Source organism: Marmota flaviventris, chromosome 2, assembly GCF_047511675.1.
Source record: "Marmota flaviventris isolate mMarFla1 chromosome 2, mMarFla1.hap1, whole genome shotgun sequence".
NCBI lineage: Eukaryota > Metazoa > Chordata > Mammalia > Rodentia > Sciuridae > Marmota > Marmota flaviventris.
In genome coordinates this window covers 137,535,156-137,548,847 of record NC_092499.1, presented here as the reverse complement: position 1 = coordinate 137,548,847, position 13,692 = coordinate 137,535,156, and positions in this window count along the sequence as shown.

Here is a 13,692-nt window from a genome sequence, read left to right as displayed (position 1 = left end):
AATATGATTTTAAATTCTCAACATTTACAAGATGCATACTGTAGCTACAACCTACATAAAAAAAAAAAAAAAACTGAGTTCTTAGATTGGCTAAGGAACTTACTTGAGATTCAAACCTTGGGCTATCTGATTTCAAAGGCTGTCATCTTTCCACCTTACCATGCTGTTGTCCCTTCTGACCAGAGCTAGAAGGTGGTTTGATTTTAGGCATGTGCAGTCACTACTGGGAACAGACATCTAAGAACATGGCAATTGAAGTAAGAGGAGGGTAAGGAGACTAGAGGTAGAGCGGGGAAGGCTATTGCCTGTAGGTCTGTGGGCCTCGAGGTTCCATGGAGGCACAGGGCAGTAATGGTTTAAGAGAGGCTGTAGGTGGCATGGTCCCTGAGACCTAGGCTGGGATGGGAAAGTGGAAGGTCTGCTCACCAGGCTGGCTGCCTTATAGATAGGGAAGCAGGGATGTCATGCTGCCCTGCCTCAGGATATTGGGCCTAAATTGCCCAAAGATGCTTCCCACTACCTGTGTATATTATAGAAGAGAAGGAATATAAGGTGGTTAAAACAGATCCAGTGTTTTTCTGAATAACCTGGGGAGCCTGGTGGGTCCTGGGTGATCAGGTGGGCTTCACAGAAGAGGTAAAGTTTGATCTAGGAGTTGCAGATGGATTATAGGTAGATCTTTCTCCCTCTCCCATCTGGCTTTTCTTGTCTCATACACCAGGCAATCCTGGCAGGGCCACATCCCCTATCCCCACACTTGGCCTAGAACTTCCATTGGCTGCCCACATGTTGGAATTCTGGGATTATTCTCTGAGACCAGGGTTCAAGAAATCTACTGCTTAAGTCTAGCAGGCTGGGCAGAGGTTCACCTGAGGCACTAGCAACTTCCTCCTAAAATATGGGTGTCTTGATGATCAGGGATGACTGGCCACCAGGATAGGGTGATTCTTCCCAAAGCCAGGGAGAGGCCAGATGTGGCAACCACATTGGCAGGCAAGAGGGAGGAAGTAGTTAGGGACCAAAGAATGTTCCCATTGTCTTTTTTCAAGGTGGGGTTCCCCCTGCCTGAGGAGTGGTGTGTTGGGGAGCAGTGCAGGAGTGGTCACTGCTGCCACCATTCCTTCTTCCCGTCCCTCTTGGCAGGTCACCAGGAACACTTTTGGCATCTTTACCCTTAGACCCACAAGCAACCTGAGATTGTGACAAGAACACTAGGCCAGGAGTTGGAAGTTCTTGGGGCTGGTCACAGTTCCACAGATTGGTCAGAACACACAGCTTCTCTGGATTTCCTGTCTGCAAGTGGGAACCTCATGTCTGCCCTGCATACCTCCTGGAAACCACACGCCATGGTGCTTAGCACCTTGAGCCAGAGATTCAAAGACTCCAGGGTGTGAGTCTCAGCCCTGTCACTTCCAGACAAGCTGCTGAGCCTCTTTGGGTTTCTCTTTCCCCATTCATACAATAAGGGTGGCAAAAGTATCCAGAGGACTTTGGTACATGTGGTCTTTTTAACCCAGAGCCTGGCTTAGGTACTGGACAAAGCAGTAGTTCTTGTTTTGTGTGATTAGAAATGAAAGGGAAAATCCTTTGCAAATTGAAATGTGTCACAGATGTACTTGGGGGTTGTTTCTATGTGGTGGATAATGATATTTCTCTCTAGTGCTCTCTGAAAGTCTGCAAAGGTGGGCCCAGGAGAGCAACCCACACCCTCCTCAGAATAGGGCAGGGGATGGGATTAGGAAGAACCTCTGTCATGCCCCCATTCCTTCAGCCATGAGAAGCCACAGTGCTGCCTCCCACACTAATGGGGGGTCTCCAGTGTGGGTGACCTGTGGAGAGAGGGGAGAGGATATAGGCACCTCTGAGACTCTCTTCCACAACAACTGTGGGATCAAGAATAAGAACACCAATAGTGGGGAACTGTGCATGACATGCTCCCTACTGGCTACTCTGGGAAAGACAATGCATCTTCTCTGGGCTCTTCCTGCCAAAATTGCATTCCCTGAATTTAATCAAGCAGAGGCAAACTCAAATTGAGGGACATTCTGCAAAACACTTAGCCTAGATTCTTAAAAAATAAATGTTGACCATAACCATAAGGTCTTTTTTTTTTTAAATTTTAATATTTTATTTTTAGTTATCGGCGGACACAACATCTTTGTTTGTATGTGGTGCTGAGGATCGAACCCGGGCCGGGCCGCACGCATACCATGCGAGCGCGCTACCACTTGAGCCACATCCCCAGCCCCAACCATAAGGTCTTAAAAAATAATTCATGGAAAACAAAAAAAAAAAAAAAAAAAAAAGGAACTATTCTAGGTTAAAGAGATGTGACAAGTCCATAAAATGCTTTGGTTGATCCTTAATAGGCTCCTGGGTCAAAACAAAAAGCTACCAAAAAAAGCACTATTGAGGCCAGGCAATGGTTGACCAGTAATTCCAGCTTCCAGGGAGAATGAGGCAAGAGGATCACAAGTTCAAGTCCAGTCTCAGCAATTTAGCAAAGCCCTGTCTCAAAATAAAAATAAAAAGGGCTGGGGATGTTGCTCAGAGGTAGAATGCTTTGTTTTTGATTCCTCTTACCAAAAAACAAAACAAAACAAAGCCCGAAAAACCAACCTATTGAAACAACTAGAATAAATGAAATAAAAACAGCATGTTAGGTGATGGACTTTATCAATGGAGGATTTTTGAGGTCAACTTTATATTGTATAATCACAACAGCCAAAGAGTGAAAGCAATCCAAATGTCCAGTGACATTTGGATAAATAAGTGAATGGAAAAACAAAATGTGGTATATACATACAATGGAATATTATTCTTTAAAAATGAAGAAAATTCTGATGTATGATAGAACAGTGGTAAAACCCTGAAGATATTATGCTCAGTGAAGTAAGCCTGTCACAAAAGGATAAATAATGTAAGATTCCATTATATGAGGTCCTGAAATAATCAAATTCACGGAAACAAAAGATAGAACAGTGGATCCCAGGGGCTGGTGGTGAAGGAAATGCCCTTACAGTTCTTTGTGCAGAGACTCTGTTTAACAAGGTAAAATAGGTCTGTCCTGTGGCCACACCTATTAATTCCAGTTCTTTGGGAGGTTAAGGCAGGAGGATCGAAAATTTAAGGCCACCTGGGAAACTTAGCCAGACCCTGTCTCAAAATAAATTTAAAAGGACTGATAGTCTGCTTCAGCTGTTCCTGGCCTTGCCCCTCTCGTGGTGTCTTGGTTCACCTGCCTGTTCTAACCAGGCCTTCCCTCCAGGTGGTCTGACCTTCGCTCCTCCGCCTTGTAGTCCTGCTCTGCCTGCACCTCGCAGCCGCCTCGCTCACTCTGACACCCCTCCACCCCACCCCCCTGCGCTTCAGTGGAAATGGCCGTTGGACTTTTTGTGCCAAGCAGTCTGAACCAATTCAGAAAAGGGTACCTGGAAGATGCTGACCAGCAGTTAAGGTCCAGAAAGCTTTCCAAAAAAGCTGCGGTTTCTTTCCATGAGCAAAAGTGTTTATTTAGTTAGGTCCATTCCGTTTCATAACCATATGGTTATGGTCAATATTTTGCACTTTTTAAATATATGCACTATATAGATGCCAAAAGTATTGTTCTGATTAAGTGTTGAATAAAGTGGAAACATGCTTGGTAAAAATAAAAAGTGGGGAGCTGGGAATGTGGCTCAGTGGTAGAGCGCCGCTGGGTTCAACCCCAGTACGGCAAAAGGAAAAAAAAAGAAGTTCTAGAGATGGATGGTGTTGATGCTTGCACAATAATGTGCATATATGTGATTAATGCTACTTTACTGTACACTTGAAAAATAGTTAAAATGGTAAATTTTTATTGTGTATATTTTACAATTTTAAAAATAAAGTAAAAAAATTTCCTCATTACAATTAAAAATGAAAACGCAAAAGGAAAAAATAAATAGGAACGCACACACAAAGCACTATTAAAATCTTTTTTTTAAAAAAAATTTTTTTTGTAGTTGTAGATGGACAGAATGCCTTTACCTTATTTTCTTATGGGGTGCTGAGGATCAAACCCAGTGCCTCATGCATGCTAGGCAAACACTCTACCACTGAGCTACAGCCCCAAGCCCACACTATTAAATCAGAAGAGGTGGGGAATGAAGTGAGGAGTGGGTGGTAACAGAAGGGGGGGACTTTCACTGCGTTCCTTTAAACAATTCTCTCTCTCTCTCTCTCTCTCTCTCTCACACACACACACACACACACACACACACTATGGCTTATTCGAATGTTAAAAATATAATTAATGTTTTTTTTTTGTTGTTGTTTTTTAAATAAGGGCTGGTGTTGTAGCTCAGTGGTAGAGCCCTTGCCTAGCATGAGTGAGGCACTGGGTTCCATTCTCAGCATTGCAGATAAATAAATAAAATAAAAGTCCATCGACAACAAAAAATATTTTTAAAATCACTTTTTATTTTTATTTATTTATTTTTTTAATATTTATTTTTAGTTTTTCGGCGGACACAACATCTTTGTTTGTATGTGGCGCTGAGGATCGAACCCGGGCCCGCACGCATGCCAGGTGAGCGCGCTACCGCTTGAGGCACATCCCCAGCCCCTTAAAATCACTTTTTAAAAAAAGATTAGTTCCTCCTAGTATTGAGCCCAAAGCCTAACCTACCACCATTTGGAGCAAGTTAAATCTAAGTGCTAATCCTTTAATACTTTAGACAACATTCTGCTTCCTCTGAGCTTCCTCAGCTCTCAGTCCCTATCTCCCTTGACTGGGGGTACTGATTGCTTCAGGTAGGGTGTCTGAGTCTGCTGACTCCCTGGTGGGCATTTGTGGTTTGGGAATATCCAGCATTCACCTCTCCCTGCTGGCCACCACTACCCTACTAGTCCTTTGGAGAACCTCCCATGTGTAATCTCTGAAGGTCCAGATGGCTCCTCCTCCTGTCCACACTGGTCCAATCAGGAGGCAGCCTAGAATTCAACCAATCTTGGTAGATGCCGCTCTTTAAGGAACACTGCAAAGAAACTGGGCACTTGGAGGTGATATGTTTCTGAGCAGTGGTGCCCCTGTGGCATTTGGACGAGACAACTTTGTCCTTTGTGTGAGTAGTTGCCAACCAATCCTCAGAGCTCCTTGGTTCTGGTCCATTTTCCATTCCTGGCTTTTAGTCGAATATCTATTCTGTGAACTGTAAAGGCCTTCCACAAAAGATGGCTTTGCTCATGAGTAAGAATCCTGACTGCTTAAAGCTCCAATTTACAAAAAGAAATTGGGAGATATGACAGATTACATTCCCCAAAAGGCCTTAATAGTGTCTCCATCTCATGTGCTGGTCAATAATATAACCTGGGCATTCCTTCCAAAAAGAGGCAAGGTCCTTGGGCTGGGATTGTAGCTCAGTGGTGGAGCACTTGTCTAGCACGTGTGAGGCACTGGGTTCAATCCTCAGCACCACATGTAAACAAACAAACAAATAAATAAATAAAAATAAAAGGTCCATCAACAACTAAAATAAAAAGGCACCATCCCTGTCCTCTCCTACTAAATCTGGGCAGAAGTGATAGTATGTGCTAAGTGAACCACATACCCAGCTCTTTTATTTTTTTTGAGACAGAGTCTCACTCAGTTACCCAGGCTGGCCTTGAACTTGTGATCCTCCAGCCTTGGCCTGGGATTTCAGGCATGTGCCACTGTGCCAGGCTGGTATGTGATTTCTGAGACTAGGTCATTAAAAAGAAGAAGAAGGAAAAAAAAAAAAGCACGTAGCTTTACCTGGTCCCCTTGAGATGCTTGCTTTGGGGAGGGGAAATCAGCCTCTATAAGAAATCCAGCTACCTTGAGACTGTCCTGCTGGAAGGGCATGTGTAGGCAGTCTGGTTGACAGTCCCAGATGGATCTCCAGCTGACAGCCAGCCTCAGCTGCCAGCTGTGTGAGTCATTTTGCACACAGCCCATTTGGGCCTTCACACGATGACAACCCCATCCAACATCTGACTGTAGCTGCATCGAGACCTCCAGCAAAAACTGCTCAGGGGAGCCTTTCAATATTTCTACCACAAAATCCTGAGCAAAAGTGTGATTGCTTTAAGCTGCTAAGTTTGGGGATCATTTGTTATGCAGCAATAGAAACTAGAAAATAGAAACTTTCTTATCTTACCCCCCAGAAAATTGTATATTCTCAGCAATCAGAAAGATAACAGGATAAAATGCAAGGAAACCTATATTTACTGAGTCCTACCACAGGACAAATCCTTTTCATATCCACCTTGTATAAGCCCTCATGATTCTGAGAGTTGGGGACAACTATTTCCTTATCAAAAAGAAGATGTTGGGGTTCAAAGGGGACAAGGCTTCAGTTAGTTGTGTGACAGATTGCAGAGCTGATGTTCTCTCTAGTGGAGCAAAACATCCCAAAACAAAGCCAACAGGTTGCAAGTCAGGGAAGGTGAACTTCACAACACGGTCTTGCTAGGGTAAAGACTGAAGAAACTATGTGATAATTTTAAAGGGATTAAAGTGTCCACATTGTTTCATCCCATGTATTAGTCAAATGGCAGGTGGGACGTGTGATCTGTGAGGTAAAATTGAGGATTGAGTGTTTTCACAGAAGTTTTCAGTGACAAAGTGCTACAGAGAGGAAACTTCTAGGGCCTTTGTGCTTGCAAATCACTTTCTTTGTTCCTCAAACAACCCTATGAGGTCTGGTCTGGGCCCTCCAGATGGTTAATATTAAGATGGAGAAGTCAGTGTAATAATACCTTGGTGAGTCCCTGTATGACACCATTATCCCTCATGACAGATGGGGAAACAATCACAGGTGATTAAGTATTTCTCCCAAAGTTCACACAACTAGGAGGTGCAGGTTAAAGAAAGGTCTGATTGGAGCAAAGCATGGGGGAGGGGATGGTGAACAGGTAGTCCCTGCTAGCCTAGAGCTCTGTGGCAGAGACTCAGAGAGTCAGACTCAGGCTAGCTGAGGCAGAGAATGGAAGAGGGGAAAACTAGCAGGACATGGCTGGGTCCCCAGAGGACTCTGAGACCAAAGGTTAGAGAAGGAGCAATATCCTCACCAACCTGTGAATGGGGCAGAATCCCCCTGGGGTGGAGGGAACATCTCACATTCATTTACTCCCCAGCTAGGAGGGGCTATCTGATACAACCCTCAATTCAGTCACAAGGCAACTGCCACCAGAGAGAAAAAGGGACATGCCCAAATCCCCCAAACTATCGGCAACAGTGCAAGACCAGAGCTCCTGTTGCTGGCTCCTGGTCAGTCACCTTCCTGGGCTCTGGGATTAACATGGGCTTTCACCAGGGTGACCTTTCACAGGTATTATCCAAACCAGAACGAAAAGGGGCATTATTAATAATTACACAAGGCCAGCAGGTATAAACAGAACTATCCTGGGCAAATAGGACATAGTCACCCTAGCATGACAGTTAGATGTCACCCACTTACTCACCAAAAAGCCTCTTTGTAGCCTTATGGTCAAAGAGACCTGAGAACTCGTAATCACACTCCATATCAGGTAAAGGGCCAGAGGAAAGAGTAGCCCTGAGGGTCTGACCTTCCCAGGTCATCAGGGTGCCCCAGAACTAGCTGTTCCATAACTAGCCTCTGCCCCCACCCAGAATTGTGTATGCATAAACAGAAGCCCCATTTAGACTGTGCCCACCTATCCAAGGGCAAGGGCATTGCCAAGCTCAGCAGAACTCCAGTTTTAGGTCTTCCTTGCTGGTGACACACACTGAACCAGAGCCATCCTTAATACAGGGCTGTGAGTGTGGAGCCCACCTGTGGGCCGCAGGGCAGTGGGGGATGGTCTCTCTTGGCTTAGAAGCCTGATCACAGTAGAAACATCCAGGATGTGAGAAACACACACAGAGGCCTGGGCCAGCTGCGCCATTTCCTTTCTCCTCCCCAATAGCACCTCTGAATCCAGGAGCCATGGGGTCCTCTTGCTTTCCTAGTGGGAAGTTAGGAGTCCTCCTGCACTGAGGGAGATTCTTCGAGGAAGAAGTAGAGTGCTACTGTGGGCCAGGGCAGGTAGATGCTGGAGAGTCCCAACAATTATTACCGTATGTCCCTAATTGATCATGTCTTCCATAACTACAACCTGTAAAGCCTTTTCCCATAATGACTCTGATTCTGGCCAAGTGATTTACTTGAGCCAATAGCACATTAGCAAGATGTCACAATCATAAGGTTGAAAATCACACGTGCATTAGGTTTGCCCTCTGGGAACACTGAAGCCAAATGAAGAAGCCCAAGCTAAACTGCTGGAGGTCCCTGGCCCAGTTAACAGCCCCTGTCAACTGCCAGACCTGGGAGTGAGGCCACTTTAGTTCATCCAGCCCTAGTTGCACCACATGGTGAGGGCAGGCACATGAATGAGCCCAAAAGAAATGCCCACCAAGTCTAGTGAACCCATCGTGAGCATATGAAATATCGTTGTTGTAAGACATTGAGTTTTAAGTGATTTGTTACACAGCAATAAATAACTGATACACTGGTTTAAATGACTCACATGGCAGGGACTAGGTCGGTTTTATTTGGTGCCTTATACTTAATGTTTTGAATTCATGAATGAATCAATAACCTGGATATGTCTGATTTTTAAAGCCCATGAGTTTCTGCTCTACCTCCTCGTGAGTTGCTCATTCACTAGAGTAGGTCAGGGATAGGATATGTCATCCACCCTGGGCTGGTCAGTGCTTCCAATCCACAGTGTAGGGGTAGAGGTGAGCATGTGATCCAAGCTAATCCAGTCAGATTGACAATTGGACTTGCACTGAAAATGGTGGGCAAGAAAATAGGTTCTCTCGTGGAGCCTCCAGAAGGAACTTCTTCCTACACTAACCTTAACATTCACCCGGTGAGACTCATTTTGAAAGTCACTCCCCGCAAACTGTAAAACAATAGATTCACACTTTTAAGCCACAGAGTTCATGGTGGTTTGTTAAAGCATCCATAGGAAACTGATACAGGCTCCATCCCAGACTTACTGAGTGGGAAGGTCCACAGGCAAGGCCAGATACCCAGACTTTTAAGGGACATAGAGGCCATGGAAGGATGAGAACTGACACTCTCCAATGGTAGTTCTCCACTCTCAGGGCACATCGGACTCATCTGAGAAGTTTCTAAAACTCACAGTTCCACTCCCAGAACTTCTGACTTAATTGGTCTGGAGTGGACTCACACAGCCCATTTTTGATGTGCTCTTCCCAAATGGAAAACCTGAGATTCCCACCCCCTTCTCCCATCTTCTCTCACCTAGAAACTGGGTACTTCTTGGTCTTCTTTTTCCCTCTTGGCTGAGCAGTTAGTGGGCTTCTTCCTGAGATGGCAGGGATGGGCTTGCCAATATTTCTAATTAAAGCAAAAACTACATACATATACACAAATTTTATTAGAATATAAATGGTTCTAGTTAAAGAAAAATCACAATAAATAAAAAGTACATATACACCTGTCACAAACCTAACACTCTGGTGCAGGGAACAGATTTAGTTACACACTTACTAGAAGGATCTTAGAAAGCCTCTGGGCCTTACACTCCCTTTCCAGGTGAGGAAACAGAGGCCCAGAAAGAGAAAGTGACTAATCCAAGGTTATAGGAGTGAAGCCCAGAGCCTGGGGAGAAAACCCTGGTCTTCTGTCTAAAACCTATTGTCCTTTCACCTCCCACCTTCACTCTGGATTTGTTTTCTGTGTGGAAAGTGGGGGACTCCGAGTGAGAGCAACAACAACAACAAATCCTTTCCCTTCCAATTTCCAGGTAAGCAGAAGGGCCCTGTGCAGTAAGCAAGACTGGAACCTGCTGGAGGTGACCTTGAGCTGGGGACCTGATGGAAAGAGAGATTCTGATGGCCCAAGATAAGGTGAGACCTGTGGGAGGAGAGGCAGCCAGCTGAGACTATCGCATCTAAAAAGTGGCCTGTGCCTGCGGGCTCCCACCTACCCTGGGCAGCAGGGGAAGAGTGAGAGGAAGGGGGTTAGGGAGGGGACGTGGCCAGCCTTGGGCAGGGACCTGCAGATACCCCCTTCCCTAGTGCAGGTGTTTTGGGCTAACAGAAATAAGTAACTGGTGCTCCCCTTTTTCCTCCCCCACCCGGTCAGTCCCCCACCCCCACCCCTGCCACATATAACCACCAAGGTTACAGAGGAGAGAGCAGAGAAGGGCAGGAAGGGGAGGACTCAGCCTGCTGCAAAGTGGCAAGTATGGAGCCCTGAGAAGCACAGGCAATGTTGGGACTCACACAGAATCTGTCCCTTTCCACTATGAGATCTGGAGCAAGCTGCTGAGCCTCTCTGGACCAGTTTCTCTTCCTATAAAACAGGGATAATAATAATACCTGGTTTTTGTGAGAAGTCTGAGAAAATACTTGGAACCTTACATGTACATTTGGTGCTCAGAAAATGGCTGGGTTCAACCATAGCTCTGCCCTTTCTACCCGGCCCTCTGGAACTTGGAATGGCAGTAGCAACTACTTGGTAGGGGTGAGTTAACAGATGTGAACTGCTCATGTCAGAGGCCTGGTCCAATGAATGCTCCAAACTGTCACCTTTAGTGTAGCTAATGATTTTCTTTTTCTTTTTTTTTAAATTTTTTTAGTTTTCGGTGGATGCAACATCTTTATTTTATTTTTATGTGGTGCTGAGGATCGAACCCAGCGCCCCTCACATGCTAGGCGAGCGCGTTACCGCATGAGCCACATCCCCAGCCCCATAGCTGCTGATTTTCTTAATGCTCTTGTTCTACCTTAGGGTTCTGTTATCCCCCTTAGGGACTCTGGACACAGAATTAGGCCTTAGGAGGTTTCCATCCCCATAGGAACATGTAGAAAGCTTAAGGCCCCAAACTATGAAAGGAAAACAGCAAAGTCAAAATTACTGTTTTGTTAATTTGTCTATAAAACATAACTGATATTTCAACTATATTAGCTGTATTTGGAAACATTCAATAACATTTAAAATCAATTTATATGTTAGATTTTTTTCATTCTTCAAAAATGTAAATGAATGATGATGACTAAATATCACAATTATAATTTAAGTAACTTGTCACCAAATAACATCAAATGCAAAATTGTAAACATGATTTTGGGTAGGTCATTGTGAGAGAGTTGAAAATGCAAAATTTTAGACGTATTTAAGGGATGTATTTTTTTTTTCTTTTTGTTAAAGAATGAATGGGAAAAATATCCTCCAAATTCAGGATGATAGCAAAGGAAAGGGAATCAGAGATGTTGCAAAGGATGGTTCAAATATCTGAGTAACATTTGATTTCCTAAGGTGGTAAATCACAAAGGTTTTTAACAAAAGAAAAAAATTTTTTTTTTTTTTTAGTTGTAGATGGACTCAATGCCTTTATTTTGTGTGTCTATTTTTATGTGGTGCTGAGGATTGAACCCAGTGCCTCACACATGTTAGGCAAGGTCTCTTTACCTGCAGTGTGTGCAAGCCAGACTTCCTGGAATGTCACTGGGTCCCACCCAGTTTTTTGGGACTCCCAGAGACGGAAGGGGTCTTAAGTGAAAATCTGAAACAGGACTTCCTGTCTCTAGGGAAGATCCTGCCTGTAGAGCATTATGGATGGTGGGGCCAATCCTTGGGGCTGGATTTGATATGCAGCCTTACTTGGCTTGAGGTTAGGAACCAGGAACCAAGGAAGAGGTCAGCAAGCCCAGAATGAATCCCTGACTGTGAACAACAAGGTAAAAGTTTCTCACACAATTCTCCTAACCAACCAGAAATGGAGCAAGAGAGCTAATGGTGAGAATAGAAGGCTGGGAAATGGGAGTCTGTGGGCTAAACCACAGTACCTGCTATGGACTGAATATTATGTCCCCTAAATTCATACGTTGAGGCTGTAGTCTGCACCATGGCTGTATTTGGAATGAGGAAGTCATTAAGGTTAAATAGAGTCATAAGAATGAAGCCCTGGTCCTGTAGAATTAGTGTACTTATAAAAGGAGACATTAAAGAACTTGCCAGTTCTCTCCAGTACAGGAGCCCACAGTGAAATGGTGGCCATCTGCAAGTTAGGAAGAGTCTTCATCAAGGAACTGAATTGGCCACCATCTTGATCTTGGGTTCCAGCCTCCAGAATTGTGAGAAAAAGATTTCTGTTGCTTAAGGAACCCAGTCTGTGGTTCTTACTACAAAAACATACTTTTATATTTAACAGCCAGAGCTGAGACAGGGACCCCAGAAGCTTCCTGGCAGCCCAGGATGATTACAATGAATGGCTCCCTTTGTGGGGCATGCTGTTCTGCCCAAACTAATCGGGACTATGGGACAACCACCCAAACCAAAGCCACTTGAAACATTCACAAAATGCAAACATAAACAAAATAATGGTGACGCCCAAACCTCACCATCAATCCAAACATGTTTAATGAGAAGACAGAAAGTGGCATCACAGTCAAGTACTAGTTCACGGCTCCTACTGACATGGCTGAGTCTGCATCCTTTTTGTTGAACAGGATATAAACTAATCCCTGGACAAGAGTTTAGTCAAACTCCTTGTAGCTGGGAGTCAATGGAAAACATGAGTTTGAATGGTCCTTCTAGTAAAAAAAAGTAAGTGCTGAATAAAATATTCAACAAAATATCTTTTAAAATGTCTCACTGAGCAAACACAAAAGTAAATAACCCGTAGAACTAAAAACTTATGGTACCCTGAAGTTTTCAGACCTGCAGGATGTACTTTGATGGCTGTCTTAGGGTTCATACAGTGATGTGGGGGGAAATGTGTGCCTATACATATACAAATCTTACTGATACAAAGGAAATGTAGCATATCACTTACAAGTAATAATAAAATACGCATCACTCTTTATTATGAATTCCACATAGACAATGGATTCTCACAAAATACTTTTGTTGATTTTTGCCAAATTCTTGTATCTGTAGCCAGCCCCTGGCTGCGATTCACATAGTTATAACATGAATGTTGGTTGACACTTTTATGTGAAGGAGGAAGATGAAATGAAACAATGAAGACTTGTTGAAACTTCATTCATTACTCAACAACATAAGCTACTTTCTTGCTGGGTCAGATAATAATTTTCAGACACTGAAGGAATATTTTCTTGATTTTTTTTGTACCAGTCACAATATCATGGCTACAGATACAACACAATTTAAAATTTAATTTAAATTATTAATATTTTTTCATAGCTCTCTTTAAGTCTAGACAATCAATAAAGCAATAAACCAAACCCTGATTCACAACATTTGATGATTTCCATGTTGTAAATTCTCCCACCATGGCTGACTGCAAACTCCCAAAGTGATGTCACTGAACATGGAGCTGGGAAAAGATGCACAATAGCTGTTATTTAATATTTCCATCACTTTAAAGATTACTATAAAGGGAGACCAAGTAGATTTGAAAAAAGAATTAAATCAATTTTTATGCATAAAAAAATGACAGAAATAAAAATTCAGTGGATGACCATTGGATCCTTTAGCCCCAGTCAAGCTGGTGCCACAAGAAAAAGACAAACTGTCCTCATTGAGCCCTGCCCAAAGGAAAGATTGGTCAGCAAAGTTATGCTTGGTTTTGCTAGAGGTCACTGAATGTTGGGGCCGTTTGTTATGAAGCAATTAAATAGTTGGAACACATTCTGAAATGCTTACTTTCTGAATGCAAGAGAGTTAGCCTGCTGGAAATGACAGAGAACTCCTGGCCAGATGATCC